Consider the following 16,550-nt stretch of genomic DNA (forward strand, 5'->3'; position numbering starts at 1 on the left):
AGGCGCACAGCAAGCTGAATTCTCAAGAAGCATGAGGCAATCACCTGGCAGATACCGCTGCGAAACAAGCTGCAAACAGGACGCAAGAAGTGGCCAGCAGAGTGAATACACCCATCCTGGATGATACAGTGGATACCCCTAAAGAAACTGTAGAGACCACCATGATTCTACAAAGCCCTCCAGTGAGCAGGACCCATCTCAAGGAGCAACAAGAAGCAGCTGACAAATAAGAAAAAGAAGTGTGGCTAAAGAAAGGAGCTGCAGAAACTGAAGGGATCATGGAATTAAACAAGAGGCTGTGTTTGCCACGATCAATGTTTCCTGCAGTGGTACAGTGGGCCCACGGTGCCTCTCATCTGTCAAAGACTTTGATGAATGCCCTGATCAACAAATACTACTTGGCTCCGGGGATTACTCCACTTACTAACAACTTCTACAAGTCATGCACCATCTGTGCTAAATGTAACCCAGGAAGAACGGAAAAGGTACCTTTGAAGCATCTGGCAAAAGCCCAGTACCCCTTCCAAAGGATACAGATCGACCACATCCAGATGCCAAAAAAATGGCCAATATGAGTATGCGTTAGTCATCATATCCTAGAGGCCTATCCCATCACCAACATGACAGCAAAAACCAAGGCTAAAAGACTTTTAGAGGAAATAGTGTGCAGATATGGCATCCCAGAGGTTATAGAGAGTGACCAGGCCCGGCTTTCACGGCCACAGTAACCAAAGAACTATGGGCAGCCTTAGGGGGGCACACTAGCTTTCCACACCCCATACCATCCTCCGAGCAGTGGGAAGGTGGAAAGATTAAACGGCACAATAAAATCTAGAATGCTAAAAATGTCTCAGGAAATGGGAATGAGTTGGCCAGATAGCCTGCCCATAGCCTTATGCAGTGTTAGGTACACTCCAAGTGGAAACCATGGCTTGTCACCCTATGAGATACTGTTTGGTTCAGCCCCCAGACTGGGTTGTTACTTTCCACAGCAATTACAGCTTCAATCTGATGTATTGACTGATTATGAGACTGCTTTATCTCGAGAATTAACCCGTATCCACTCACAAGTGTTTTCCTCCATTCCAGATCCTGAGCTAGATACAGGGTCACACAAGTTAGGCTGGGTTCATACCTATGCATTTTTAGTGCTTTTGCATTTTGCAGATTTGCACTACAGTCCAGTTAACATTGTTTCCTATGGAACAAATTCTGTAGTGCAAATCTGCAAAATGCAAAAAGCACTAAAACTGCATAGTTGTGAATCCAGCCTTAGTCCCTGGTGACTGGGTCCTGGTGAAGAAGTTTGTGAGAAAAAACACCCTTGAACCCAAATACGATGGTCCTTTCCAGGTTCTAATAACAACTACCACGTAGCCATCAAACAAAAAAATGGTATAACCCAATTCTGGTATAACTCATCCAATGCACACGTTGCCGCTTTTATATCCTCTTATGAACAGATAATTCTGGGTACTATGTACAAGATCCAGTCCTGGGATGAAACAATAGGACCCATGCCTGTGTATGTATGTGTCACTGACACCTATTGGGGTAACAACTGTGATTCCTGGGGAGCAGTGGGTTGGAACACTGGGGGTACAAATCTGAAAGCGCCCAAAATAAAAAGGATAATAATGGGAGGTCACTCTTAGAATGACAATCAACAAGCACACAGATCAGTATTTCACCAAGGAGTTGACCATTGGGAATCCTAGCCCAGGAGACAGCAGGACCTATGTCCTGGGCCTATGGTTGGGAAGTGGGTATTCTGGGCTTAGACAACCTTTCTAACTGAAAGATATGTTCATTAACCCAGAGTGGGGAGTTCCCCAATCTACATCCATCTCCAACCCCCTGAGGCCCCATACACAGACGTTAAAGGACATGGTGGCCATAGCAGATCCTACCTTTGAGGATACTATGGCTGCAGAAACCGGGTTCTCAGATGTCAGCCTGTGGCTACAGTGGATGAGGTATAGTGCAGGGAAACATGACAAAACCAATTGTTATGTTTGTGGGGGGGGGGGCTAGGCCTCATTTGGGAACAGTACCCCTAAACATACCTTCAGAACATGAGACATGTTTCCTTAGCCTGTTTACCAATACAACCACTAACCACTCCCTGTGTGAACATTGGAAGAAGGAATATCCCATAGTTACCAAGACCCCCAAGCCAGGAGAAGGTATCACCATATATCCTGGCAATTACACATGCTATGGACTGTATCAGGGAGTGGGTAAATCTCTTGGGAATTTCACTAAGGGTTACTGTGAATCTTATAGTGAGGCCTCTTCAGATCTAGTGCAAAATCAAGTCTAGTCTTTGGGAGACGTGTGCTGGATCTGCGGATGAATGAAAATCAGAAGCAGATTGACAGAACAGAGGACAGGAAAGTGTGCACTGGCCAAGGCCATAATGCCTCTGCATATTTTCTCAGAGGCTACTCCACAGATAGAACCAGACGCAAATAACACACCCAGGCCTAACAGGAGGTGTAGGAGTGGCCCAGCAGGAAGCTTTGACAATGTATACATAGATGCCATAGAGGTCCCTAGAGGGGTCCCAGATGAGTTCAAAGCAAGGGACTCGAGTCCCCAACATTGGTGTAAACAAGAATGTAGACTGAATAAATTACATCTACTACAACCAACAAAGGTTTGTCAATTACACTAGAGATGCACTCCAAAGTTTAGCTGAACAACTAGAAGCCGCTTCACATATGACCTTCCAAAATCAAAAGGGCCTTATACATGGTCCTAGCTGAAAAGGGGGGTGTGTGTAAAATGTTACCTGAAACAAGTACATGCTGTACTTATATCCCAGACAACACTGGCCCAAATGGTAAAGTGACCTTGGCCACCAGGAAACTTGAGGATTTGTCTAAAGAATTAAAGAGGAATTCAGGGCTCACCAACCCCTGGGATCAGTACTTCACCTGGATCAAGGGGGGGTGGCAGGGATTATTAACACAGATAGTGTGGAGATGCGACCCCATGTCACAGGTGCATATGCGCAGTTTATGCCTGATTTTGGCAGGAATACTAATTGCATACCTGTGGGCTGGGTTCATAAACGTCCCAGGAAGAGAAGTCAGTGCTCAGACTTGGAGACAGCTCCGCCTGGCAGACAGGGAGTCTGGCCTAGGAGGTTGGGAGGTTTCCCAGTAGGAGACGGCTCCAGGACAAAGAGACAGGAAGTCTCGGAGTATAAAACTGCAGGTGGCAGTCTATGTGTATGTCTGAAGCAGGCAGGTGTAGCCTGTGACCAAAACAGCATGAAGCTGACAGCGAGTAAGCCAGGAGGCTATCATTTATACAGTGATGGTGGAACCCCCTGCGAGGGAAGATTACTGTTTGAACTTTTTTGTTTCCTTGAAATAAAAATGGTCTGCCATGCCCTAAAAACGCAGTCTGGAGTGGCACGTTCCTGGAAAACTGGATGCACCACTTGAACCTAATCACCCCGGATCGTCACAATAGGAATGGTCATCCTGATAATTTTGGTGACCTTGGCTGTCATAGTCTGCTGTATTCTCCCCTGTCTTAAAAAGCGTGTAGAAAAAGCTGTTGACCAAGCCACTTCCACATTTATGAACCAGGAAATACCAGATGAAGATTATGAAATGCACTCGTCTCCATTACAGACACTCCCTCCCCTGAGATGTAACACCATAGGGTTATAGGGACAGACAGCACCTGACTGTCCTTCTCCAGGCTGTATCAAGGGGGGTAGCGAGTTAGTCGCTGCCTTTCTCTATATGCAGTCCGGAAAGAGTTGCTGATGAGAATGGGCCAGGTGAAGTAGGATTTTAGTGTAAGGGACAGATTTAAAATAGACATTTTAAGGGGGGAACTGTAATGGATTTGTAATGTAATTCTAACCTTAATGCCCTGTACACACGGTCGGACTTTCCGATGGAAAATGTCTGATCGAATTATGTTGTCGGAAAATCCGATCGTGTGTGGACTCAATCAGACTTTTTCTGTCGGAAATCCTGACGGAAAAAGTTTGAGAGCTGGATCTAATATTTTCCAACAACAAATTATAGAGAATTCCGACGGACAAAGTGGCACGCATGCTCAGATTAAATTACGAGACCAAAACTATTGGCTACTAGCCTCTAAGTAGTCCCCTCATACGCAATGATTGTTACCTCGTTCTGAATGATCGGATTTTCCGACAACTTTGTCCGACTGTGTGTATGCAACACAAGTTTCTGACAAAATCCGTCAGAAAAAATCAGACGGATTTTGTGGTCGGAATGTCCGACCGTGTGTACAGGACATAACTCTACTTCAGATAACTGCTAGCTCCCCCCCCCCCCCCCCCCTCCACTCTCTTGAAGCCAAACCACAAAGAATTATAAAAAGACTGCCTCTTTTCCGAGAACTGCACCCAAGACAGACATGGCATCAACATCCAAGGTCTCGAGGAAGAAGAAGACGTTACCAAAATACCCAATATAGCTATGATTAATTACTAAACTTGCTAAATCAGCTAAAAGCATACATACATACATTTGTTACAGTAATATGTCGCAATAATATGTTTTGCATACATCTCACCTTGCTTGTTTTTTTATGTCTAGTCGGTGTTATATAAACTGCAAGGAAAAAGAGGAAATAAATCAGAAAGTCCTTTTCACACTGGACCAAAAGGTGTCAGAGTGGTTACTTCAGCGCATGCACGCTTTATATTCAATAATTTGATCAGGGGCACATATAAAAATACCAGACCTTGGTCCTGGTTCTGATCCAAAACATCTGTAGCAGCTGCCCTGTAGTGTTGAACTGGTTAACTGCTGTTTCAGCCAGAGGAGGGAGTTGCTGAGCAAGAAGGGTTCAATATACAGTCAGGCAGCACTGCACTGGGGGAACTGTAGTCCAGAGGAGAGAAACTCTACTGTAATTAGAGCTTTTGAACTGTATTTCCAGGGGGAGATTGCTGGGAAGAGGGGAAAAAGCTGCATTTTCTCAGGCTGTACAGGACACCGCTTCTTTTTGCCATGAGGAAACCTGAAGAATGCACATTGCTGTGCAGTGGGCGCCATTCCTGCTGCATATCGGCAGCCTGAGGGGCATTCAGAGTACTGAGTTTGGGGGTGTCGATAGCCAGAGTCACCTGGGTGTGGAGCAGAATGTGGACTACTCGCTGTGTGTGACCAGATGGTGAATTGCAAGAGAGAGTATTTCACCATGTCAGTTTAGAGTAATGTGGTTGCCACATCCCTAATATACAATTTAAAGAGAAATCCCCCTTCAATGGGACTATAAAGGCAACACATACACTGTTCGATCATGTAAATAATTGATGATAAAAGACATCAAATATTATACAAAAGATACATACAGAAAACAAAAAAAAATACAATTTACATGAACAATATGACAATATAATACTCTCTGGTATATAGTAATCCCTGGTACCCCAATGGTATTGGTGAACTGCAATATCGCTGGGTGTGGTGAGCTGTTGCTGTGGGGATTTCCTATCTGCTGCTAGAAAGAGAGACAGAACCTATTAGGAACTTAACCATAGAGTCACCTAGTAGTTTTATTAGCTGCCTGCAGGTGTGATTGGGACTATTCTCATGTGCACCAATGATAGAACTGGGCCCCAACGCTAGCCAGCAGAGTTAGGAATGATTGCCCCTTTACAGCTGCTACACAGAGACCTTCACCTATTGCTTATGCTAAGAGGTACCTCTCAGAGGATATTGCACTATATCCTAGCCATACTCTATGAGTATACAGTTACAGTATTCTTAACCGCACTGCAGTTAATGCTTATATGGACTGCTCATTGCTGACTTTTCTGATTCATGCGTTAATTCCAGTCTAGTGGTACAGAATTCTATTCAAAGTTGCCTTGGCATAGTAATTACCAGACTGTGTCTGAACCTACCTTCTGTGTGTTCACTTACGCTTACACCATCATTTATTCTTATGCCGCGTACACACGAGCGAATTGTCCGGCGTACTTAGTCCAGCAAACAATCCGGCGCATAGTCCGGCGGACTTTCTACCGAACGGACTTGGCCACACACGGACACACAGAAAGTCCGGCGTTTGCTAGCGCGATGACGTACAGCACATACAACGAGACTAGAAAAAGGAAGTTCAATAGCCAGTAGCCAATAGCTTCCTTTTTCGTACTTGCTTCTGAGCATGCGTCATTCTTAGTCCGTCGGACTAGCATACTGACGAACATATTGTCCGCTGAAACCCAAGTCCGGCGGAAAGATTGGACTGCAAAAATACTTTTTAAGTCCGCCGGACTTTACGCTGGAAAAGTCCGCTGAAGCCCACACACGATCGAATTGCCCGGTGAAATGCGTTTCGGCGGACTAAGTACGCCGGACAATTTGATCGTGTGTACGTGGCATAACCCATACCAATACATTGAGTTCAATTACCGCTAAACGCTCTTGTGTCTTTTCCCTGTTACTAACTCACAGCCAAGGTAAAGGTAGCTTTAGCTCCACCCACCTCCTCCCCATCCCTCTTCCTCCTCTCGTGTGTCATACACAGTGGGCATCTCCCGCTGTGTGTTGCGGAGCTGGGTCTGTGTGTTCGGCGGCGCTGTTACAAGGTCCCACCTCCCACACTGGTTTGTGTGATAGTCTACATGGAACACTGATTCAGTGTTCCGCCTATCACATCAGCCAGTGTAGGAGGCGGGACCTTGTTACAAGGCCGCCAAACACACACAGAACCAGCTCCGTCACAAACGGCGGGAGATGCCTGCTGCGTGTGTGATCCAGGCAATGATGAGTGCGCATTCATGGGCACATAAAGCTGCATTTGATGGACACAGTGAGGCTGCATTGATGGCAATGAGGCTGTAATTGATGGGCAGTGAGGCTGCATTCATGGCCACAGTGAGGCTGCATTTATGGGCAATGAGGCTGCATTCATGGCAAAGAGGCTGCAATTGATGGGCAGTGAGGCTGCATTCATGGGCACAGTGAGGCCGCATTCATGGGCACAGTGAGGCCGCATTGATGGGCAGTGAGGCCACATTGATGGGCTCTGTGAGGCATTCGTGAGCACAGCAAAGCTGCATTTGATGGCTGTCCTACTGTCAGTCCGCACCACACCCACTTTTGCCGCAGTGCACGTAGCGCGCCGCTGGTCGATTCAACCTTCAAGTGTCCCTCATTCTGAAGTTAAAAAGTTGCCAACACAGCCATTCATATCTATGGAAGGATGTATGCTACACCCAGGCTTCCCAGGCAGGGGACAGATGCAGCAATTACTTTGCACAGGCTCAGAGCAAGAGGCTTAACTTGTCAGTGAATGGAGAAGCAGTACACTTTCTGTCATTCTCCAGCTATCAGCATGCTCTTATCACTGAAACACACTTAACTTGTGTACTTTTTCACCTTCTCCCACTCTGAGCTCTGCTGTACAGAGATTTTAGGAAGCTACACTAGGGGTGATGAGTGCTTCTACCGGACAGATGTGTCCCTCTCAGAGATTTTCCAGCATGCCGGACAGAGCTGTGCAATCAGCAGTGCAGGGAAAGTAATGTACAGCTAGCACTGGCTGTGTAATTTAACAATATCATTGTGAGAATGAGTGGAATGATCAGCAGTACGATTAGAACACACAGGCATGACTAAGCTAGTAATACGTGCCAACCTCCTGTTAATGATTATTATTTTATTCCGATCACCCCATCTTTATTTAGTCCAGCATGGCAAACGTCCCAAACCACACAGTCACATTAGGAAAACCGTTCTTTTTAAAGATTAAAATCTTCATTAAGTGACATTTTAGAAATACCAGCACACAATTACACATCCGGGTTACGTGATACCGCACTTAAGGCCCCTTTCACACTACCGCGACTTGAAAGTCATGTGATTTTGCCACAATTTTTCCACGATTTCAGGGATATGGACCTCAACTCGCATCAAAGTCGGACCAAAGTAGTGCAGGAACTTGAAGTCGCACAGATATGAATTAAGTTGCACAAGTATGAAAAGTGATCATTGGGAATCATGGGGTATGACTTGTCACGTGACCCTGATGTTCAAAGTCGCAAGAAAATTCACACAAGTGTGAAAGGGGCCTAACCTGTTATTGAGTTGAGGTGCCTTTCAAAATGTAATGTTGTAGGGCAAAGCACCCGCTCCTCTGTCTCCTAATGCAGGGTAACTGGCATTGTCTCCGCCCCCTCCTGTAGTTTTCTACAGGCATCTTGTAGTGGGTGGAGACTGCTGGAACCCTCCCACAGCCCTGTGCTCTCTCCTTGTGCAGGGTGAATGGTCTTGTCTCCACCCCCTCCTGTAGAGTGTAGTGAGCAGGGGTATAAAATAAAATTCACAAAGATCCAGTCAGTAACATTTCCTTCCTGCAGAGTTCCAAATCCCACTTCTGCTCTATGACTTAGATCCTTTACATCAAAGCTCGCCCCCCTTTACAACACAGCTCGCCCCCCCTTTACATCAAAGCTCTCCCCACCTTTACATCACAGCTCGCACCCCCTTTACATCACAGCTCACCCCCCTTTACATCACAGCTCACCCCCCCCTTTACATCACAGCTCACCCCCCCCTTTACATCACAGCTCGCCTCCCTTTTACATCACAGCTCGCCTCCCCTTTACATCACAGCTCGCCTCCCCTTTACATCACAGCTCGCCTCCCCTTTACATCACAGCTCGCCTCCCCTTTACATCACAGCTCGCCTCCCCTTTACATCACAGCTCGCCTCTCCTTTTCATCACAGCTCGCCTCCCCTTTACATCACAGCTCGCCTCTCCTTTTCATCACAGCTCGCCTCCCCTTTACATCACAGCTCGCCCCCCCTTTATATCACAGCTCGCCCCCCCTTTATATCACAGCTCGCCCCCCCTTTATATCACAGCTCGCTCCCCCCCTTTATATCACTGCTCGCCCCCCCTTTATATCAGAAGCTCGTCCGCCCCCCTTTATATCACAGCTCGTTCCCCCTTTACATCAGTGTCTTCAATGCTCTCCTTCACATCACAGACCGGACCCCCCCTTTTACATCAGTGTCCTCAGTCCCCTTCACTACACAGTCCCCATTGCAATCACAGCCCCCCCTCACATTACAAACCCTCTGTCTCTCTTCCAATCATGCCCCCCTTCATCACATCATCACATCATAGCCCCCCTCACATCACAGACCTCCCCCTTACATCACAGCTCACCCCGTCCTCACAATAGTCCCCCCCCTTACTTAATAGCCCCCCTTACATCACAGCTTCCCTCCTCCAATCAAAGTCCCCCTTTACATCACATCTCACCCCCTCTCCAATCACAGTCCCCCTTTACATCACAGTCCCCCCTCACCATCACAGCTCCATTTATATAATAGTCCCCCTTACATCACAGACCCCATTATATATCACAGTCTTACATCACATCAAAACCCTCTTGAAATTTAAGGACCCCCCTCCCATCGCACAGCCCCATCGCCTTCTTAAATCACAGCCCCCAGTAAAACGCAGCCACCCTTGCAATCACAGACCCCCCTCTCATCTTACAGCTCCACCCCCTCCTCACATGACAGTCGCCCTTTACATCACAGCCCCCCCTCCAACCAATCACAGTTCCCCCTTAAATAACAGCCCCCTCCTCCTCACAGCCCCTCTTTCATCACAGCCCCCCTTACAATCACAGGCCCCCCCATCTCACAGCTCCATCCCCGCCTTACATCACAGCCTCCCCACTTACATCCCAGCTCCCAGTAAAACATAGACCCCCTTGCAATCACAGACCCTCTCTCATCTCACAGCTCCACCCCCTCCTCACATCATGGCCCCTCATCAAAACACAGTCCCCCTTGCAATTACAGGTCCCCTCTCCCTTAACACAGCAGGGCAGAGGGCGGGACCTAAAACAGGTCTGCACGGAAGGCGGGAGCTTGTCAACTTTTTATGTTAACAAGCAAGTGATTGGTTGCTAGGACTGCCTCTCATATTAGCAACCCATCACCTGCTTTTTAATTTGAAAAGCTGGGCAGCTCCCGCTCACCATGTAGACCTTCTCCAGCCCACTTCAGGTTGACAGCAGCTGTGGCGATGGCAGACAGACAAGGATACACAGGAGAGTAGTCCACTCAGGTTGCTGAATGGTGCGGCTGCATACCAGGCAGGACTGTCACTTGGTCCGTGTCCGGACCACGGTCCACCATATAGTGACACCTGCTCTAGTGGGTGGAGTCTGCAGAGTCCCTCCCACAGCTCTACTCTCTGCACAGGCTATGTACAGCACAATAATGAGGTTACAGCTACTTTTACTTTAAGGGATAAGCTGGGTTTGCAAAAGTATTTGGAGCACTTAATGTGGAGTTGTAGCTGTTGAGGAGAATATTTAAATAAAAGTTTTTGTGCCCGGAGATTAGCTTGAATAAACCCAGCTGGAAGTGTGGCTGGCGGCGCAGGGCTGCGGTTACTCATTCACAGGTGGTATGACAGCTACAAGGTCAGCTCGGGTATTATCTACAGTAAACTTTTTCCTTCTTCCAAACACAGGAAGAATTACACTGCAGAGCCACTGAATGTATACGGTTTTCAGGGGCAACCCAACGCACTACGGCAGGGGCCTTCAAACCTCCTTAACCACTTGCTTACTGGGCACCAAACCCCCCTCCTGCCCAGACCAATTTTCAGCTTTTGGCGCTGTCACTCTTTAAATGACAATTGCGAGGTCATACAACACCATACCCAAATGAAATTTGTATCATTATTTGGAGCTTTCTTTTGGTGGTATTTGATCACCTGTGGGTTTTTCATTTTTTGTTAAAAAAAAAATAAAAAATACAAAACCATTTTATATTTTGTTAATAAATTTTGCAGACAGGTAATTTTTCTCCTTCATTGATGTAAGTGATTGGGAAATAATAGGTGGCACTGATGAGCACTAATAGGTGGCATTGGTGGGCACTGATAGGTGGCACTGATAAGCACTGGTAGGTGACACTGATAGGCAGAACTGCTAGGTGGCACTGATGAGGCACTGATTGGCACCACTGGTGGGCATTGATAGGTGGCACTGATGTACTGTGGGCACTGATTGGTGGGCACTGATTGCTGGCACTGGCAGGTGGTACTGGTGGGCACAGAGGCTCTTCCTCTTCGGGACTGATGTCCCTTCAAACAGAAGCCGGTGATTCGCTTTTTTCCTTCTCACGCTGTTAGCGTGAGAAGAAAAAAAAAAAAAGGGCGCGCGGCCTGGTATGGCTCAGGAGGGGGGGGGGGTGCGAGCTTGTCCCCATCCCCTTTCCTGGCCGGCCATGCTCGGATAAGGGTCTGGTATGAATCTGGGGGGGACCCCCACGCCATTTTTTCGGTGTGGGGGGGGTTCCCCTTAAAATCCATACCAGACCTAAGGGCCTGGTATGCTCTCGGAGGGGAAACCCACGCCAAATTTTTTGAATAAATTTGGCGTGGAGTTCCCTCTTGAGAACTGATAACTCTGTCAGTCACCCCTGTATAGACGGAGATCCGACTTGGAGACGACCTCCATTGAAATCAATGGCTACCGGTCACCTAAAAGTCGGATTGAAGTAGTACAGGAACCTTTTCTGAAGTCGGAGCGACTTCAGTAGTGTGCATTAAGACGGCTCTCATTCACTTACATTGATTTTTACATGTTGTTCGACCTGAGGCGACTAGGGGCGACCTGAAGTCGGATCTGAGTTGCCCCTGTGTGAACGGACCCTTAAGGTTTCTTGGCTGTCGCTTGGCAACTCAAAGTTTTAGCTCCCTCCATACATTTTTTATAGGATTAGGGTCTGAAGACTGGCTAGACCACTCCATGACCTTACTGTGCTTCTTCTTGAGCCTCTCCTTTGTTGTCTTGGTGGTAAGTTTTGGGTCATTGTCATGCTGGAATACCCATCTTCAGTGTTCTGGCTGAGGGAAGAAGGTTCTCATCCAATATTTTACAATACATGCCCCTGTCCATTGGCCCCTCAGTGCGGCAACCTTTAGCAGGGAAACAGCCCCAAATGTTTCCACCTCCATGCTTGACTGTAGGGATGGTGTTCTTGGGGGTCATAGTCAGTATTTTTCTTCTTCCATACACAGCGGATTGAGTTAATGCCAAAGAGCACGATTTTGGTCTCTTCTGACCACAGCACTTTCTCCCAATCCTTCTCTGAATCATTTAGATGTTCACGGGCAAACTTCAGACGGGCCTGTACATGTGCCTTTTTGTGCTGAATATGGCCCTAATAACACCATCCCTACATTCAAGCACGGAGGTGGAAACATTATGCTTTGGGGATGTCTCTCTGCTAAAGATACAGGCCGTCTTTGCCACATTGAGGGACCAATGGACGTGGCCATGTATTGTAAAATCTTGGATGAGAACCTTCTTCCCTCAGCCAGAACACTGAAGATGGGTCTTCCAGCATGACAATGACCCAAAACATCCCGCCAAGACAACAAAGGAGAGGCTCAAGAAGAAGCACATTAAGGTCAAGACCTTAATCCTAAGACCCCTTTCACAACGAGGGCGTTTTGCAGGTGCTATAGCGTTAGAAATAGCGCCTGCAATCCGCCCCCTCAAACTACTGCACCATTGTCTCCAGTGTGAAAGCCCCGAGGGCTTTCACACCGGAGTTGTGTGCTGACAGGACGTCAGGAAAAGTCCTGCCAGCAGCTTCTTTGGAGCGGTGAAGGAGCGGTGCGTTTACCGCTCCTCCCCATTGAAATCAATGGGGCAGCGCTACAATAACGCCGATATTGCGGGCGGTTTTAATCCTTTCTCGGCTGCTAGCGGGGGGGTAAAAGCGCCCCGCTAGCGGCCGAAATGCGCTGCAAATCCAACGGTAAAACGCCGCTAAAAATAGCGGAGTTTTACCGCTGACGCTATGGGCGACGCAGTGTGAAAGCCCTCTAAATAAAATGTATGGATGGAGCTGAAACTTTGCGTTGCCAAGTGACAGCCAAGAAACCTTAAAGCGGAGGTCCACCCTAAAATGGACCTTCCGCTCATCGGAATCCTCCCCCCCTCCGGCGCCACAATTGGCACCTTTCAGGGGGGAGGGGGGGTGCAGTTACCTGGATAATCCAGGTAACTGCACCCACTTCCAGGATAGCTCTCTGCGGAAAGGGGCGTAGATTACGCCCCTTTCCGCAAGTGCCCGCCCCCTTCCGCAAGTGCCCCGCTGCCTGCCGGGAAACACACAGATCCCAGAGGCAGCGGGGACCGTCCTTATTGCTCAGCGCGACTCGCGCATGCGCAGTAGGGAACCGGGAAATTAAGCCGAAAGGCTACATTTCCTGATTCCCATACCCAAGATGGCGGCGGCAGCACCCGAGAGACGATCTAGAGATCGGCTTCGGGTGCCGACATCGCGGGCGCGCTGGACAGGTAAGTGTCACTATTTTAAAAGTCAGCAGCTGCAGTATTTGTAGCTACTGGCTTTTTAAAAAAAAAAAAAAAAAAAAACGCGGAGTCCCGGCGGACTCCCGCTTTAAGGATTTAGAGAAGATCTGTAAAGAAGAGAGGACCAACATGCCTCCTGAGATGTGTGCAAACCTGGTCACCACCTACAAGAAACGTCTTATCTCTGTGATTGCCAACAAGGGTTTCTCCACCAACTACTAAGTCATGTTTTGCTTGGGGATCAAATACTTATTTTACTCACTGAACTGCAACTCAATTTATAACATTTGTATCCTGTGCTTTTTCTGGATTTTTGGTTGATATTCTGTCTCCATCATTTAAAATTCACCTATGATAAAAATGATAGACCCTTCATTTCTCTGCAAGTTGGCAAACTTAGAAAATCTGCAGGGGATGAAATAATAATTTTCCCCACTGTATCAGAGAGTCGGATATCACAGTGTGACATCTGTGTGGTTAGTTTCGTTCCAAATTAAAATTCAGACAAATTTTGGGAAATTTGGGTGTATCCGACTTTTCGAATTATAATAGTACCAAAATTAAATGAATGCTTAATAATGAAAAAAAAATAAAAATTAAGAGGAAATTTGAATTCAAATCGTTTTGGAATTTGAATAGTTTTATAATTTGAATAGTTTTCCAACTTCCAAAGAGATTACAATAGAATAGAAAATTGAGGAATAGAATAGAAAAAAAAAATAGACTAGAAAAGAATATAGCAGAAAATAAAAGAACAGAAGATAATAGAGTAAAGCAGAACAACATAGAATAGAAAATAAAAGAACAGAATAGACAAGAATATAATATAAACAAATAGAATAACATAGAAAGAATATAACCATCGTCTGAAATTTGAATTTGAAATAGAATCAATTCGAATTTACATAGATTAACAAAGAATAGTTTAGAATATAATAGAAAATAACAGAATAGTATAGAAAGAATATTCTATTGTTTTATTTTTTTACGATACTGTTGTGTTATTTTATTTTATTTATTCATTTTATATTCTATTTTACTCTATTCTATACAAATTCAAATTGATTGTATTTGAATTTTGGAAAATGGTTATATTATTTCTATTCTATTGTTTTTTCTTATTCTATTCTATTTGAATTTCAGAAGATAGTTATTATTCTTATTCTATTATTTTTTATTCTATTCTATCCCTTTCATTTCTATTCTATTATGTTCCTTTTTTGTCTATCCTATTTTGTTTTGTTTTACTCTATTATATTATATTCTTTTATTTTCTGTTATAGCCTTTTCTATTCAATTGTTTCTATTCTATTTCTTTATTTTCTATTCTATTTTATTCTCTTTGGAAAACGATTCGAATTCGAAAACATTTCAAAATTCGAAAACTGTTCGAAATTGATTAGAAAACGTTGAATTTGAAAAATTTGAATTGATTCAAAAATGAATAAACAAATCAAGTTCCAAAAACGGATTTAAATGAATGAAAAAAAATGTAACTAAACAAATATATGTAAATAACAAATCAAAAAGAAACAAAACAAATGTTTTGGTTCTGCACATAGATTGACATTATGCTGGGAGAGTCTTATCATTGTGTTGAGGTTTGCACATATTCCAGGTTCTCCGCTGTAATCCAGAGACAGACAACACACATACAATAAGACAATACACATTACTAGATGGGTTTACAATCTCCATTGTATATAAAACTGTATAGACAATTATAACACAAAGTTCATTGTCACATCTGTAAAAGGAGGAGGAAGAAGGAGACAAGGCAGCCATGTCTGATCTCCATCTATAATGTCATCAGAAGAGACAGCTTTGTCCCCTTCACACTTGAGCGTAGTAGAACCGCGGGCAGAAACTAGCGTTACAAATGTGTGGAAAATGCGTTTAAACACACAACGCCCTTGCGTTGCCATTTTTTTTTTAAATGGAAGCCCCAAGGCAGGTAGCAGTCGCGGATTTTACACACAACAGAATGCAAAAAAAAAAAAATCCCAAAAATTAGCAAAAAAAAGCAAAATGCACTTGGCTCATATGCAAAATTTGGTACCTGAGCTTCTTCAGCGCGTCTTTGGAGCAGTAGGAGGCCCATTGTAATGAATGGTGCCTAAAATTGGAGAGTTCAAAATCTGGTGCAGCTATACATAGAAATCAATCAGCTTCCTGGCTTTTTTTTTTTTTTGCCAATGCTTAATTGAACAAACTAAAGTTGAAAGCTGATTGGCTACCATGCAGAGCTGCTCCATATTTTGCACTCTCCAGCTTTAGTAAATCAAACCCAGTCTGTATGAACGGTATGGTCACTTGCTGACTTGGCACCATCCACAGGCAGCTTAAAGTGGTTGTATAGTTTTTTTTTTTTTACTTTTTTTGAACTTCAAAACACTGCCACTGTGCCGATCAAACTGTGCCCAAACACTGCCACTGTGCCCATCAAATGCAACCATTGTGCCCATCAAACGCAGCCACTGTGCTATCAAACACTGCCACTGTGCCCATCAAACGCAACCATTGTGCCCATCAAACGCAGCCACTGTGCTATCAAACACTGCCACTGTGCCCATCAAATGCTGCCACTATGCCCATGAAACTGCATATCAAACGCTGCCACTATGCCCAAACAATGCCACTGTGCCCCATTAAATGCAGCCACTGTAACGATCAAATAGTGCCACTGTGACCCCCTACCTGCTTGCCGTCTGCCCAACACTTATCCTGTCTCGGCCAGGCAGCGGGTGACGGTGGCGAACAGTGGGACCTTGCAGCGTCTCCTGTGTCCTCTGTGCATCTCCTCCCCTCCTCCCAAAAGGCGTCCAATCGTAGCGCCTATCGTTTCAGCCAATCAGGTGATGGGTAACAGACCCGCGCACCTGATTGGCTGAGAGGCGGTTCAGTGTTGGCTGAGAGGCGCTTAGAGGCGCTTTTGTAACAAACCTGGGTTAACTGTGAGTGCAATGCTTTGTGCTCGTAGGTCACCTTTTTTGAAGCCTATTAGAGCCTATGGCTCTAATCAGGTGCTTCAAAAACACCCGAACCCCCCCCCCCCCGCCGCCGCTAGAACCCGGAGTCCAAAATATGGCCAGATGCCTGAATAGGGGGTGGATACAGCGGCCATAAATAGATTCATGCAACACCACTAGTACAGAGGATGTTCTTCTAGTCCTTGAA

Source organism: Lithobates pipiens, unplaced genomic scaffold (assembly GCF_037356315.1).
Source record: "Lithobates pipiens isolate NorthernLeopardFrog02 unplaced genomic scaffold, aLitPip1_a1.2 Scaffold_23, whole genome shotgun sequence".
Classification (NCBI taxonomy): domain Eukaryota; kingdom Metazoa; phylum Chordata; class Amphibia; order Anura; family Ranidae; genus Lithobates; species Lithobates pipiens.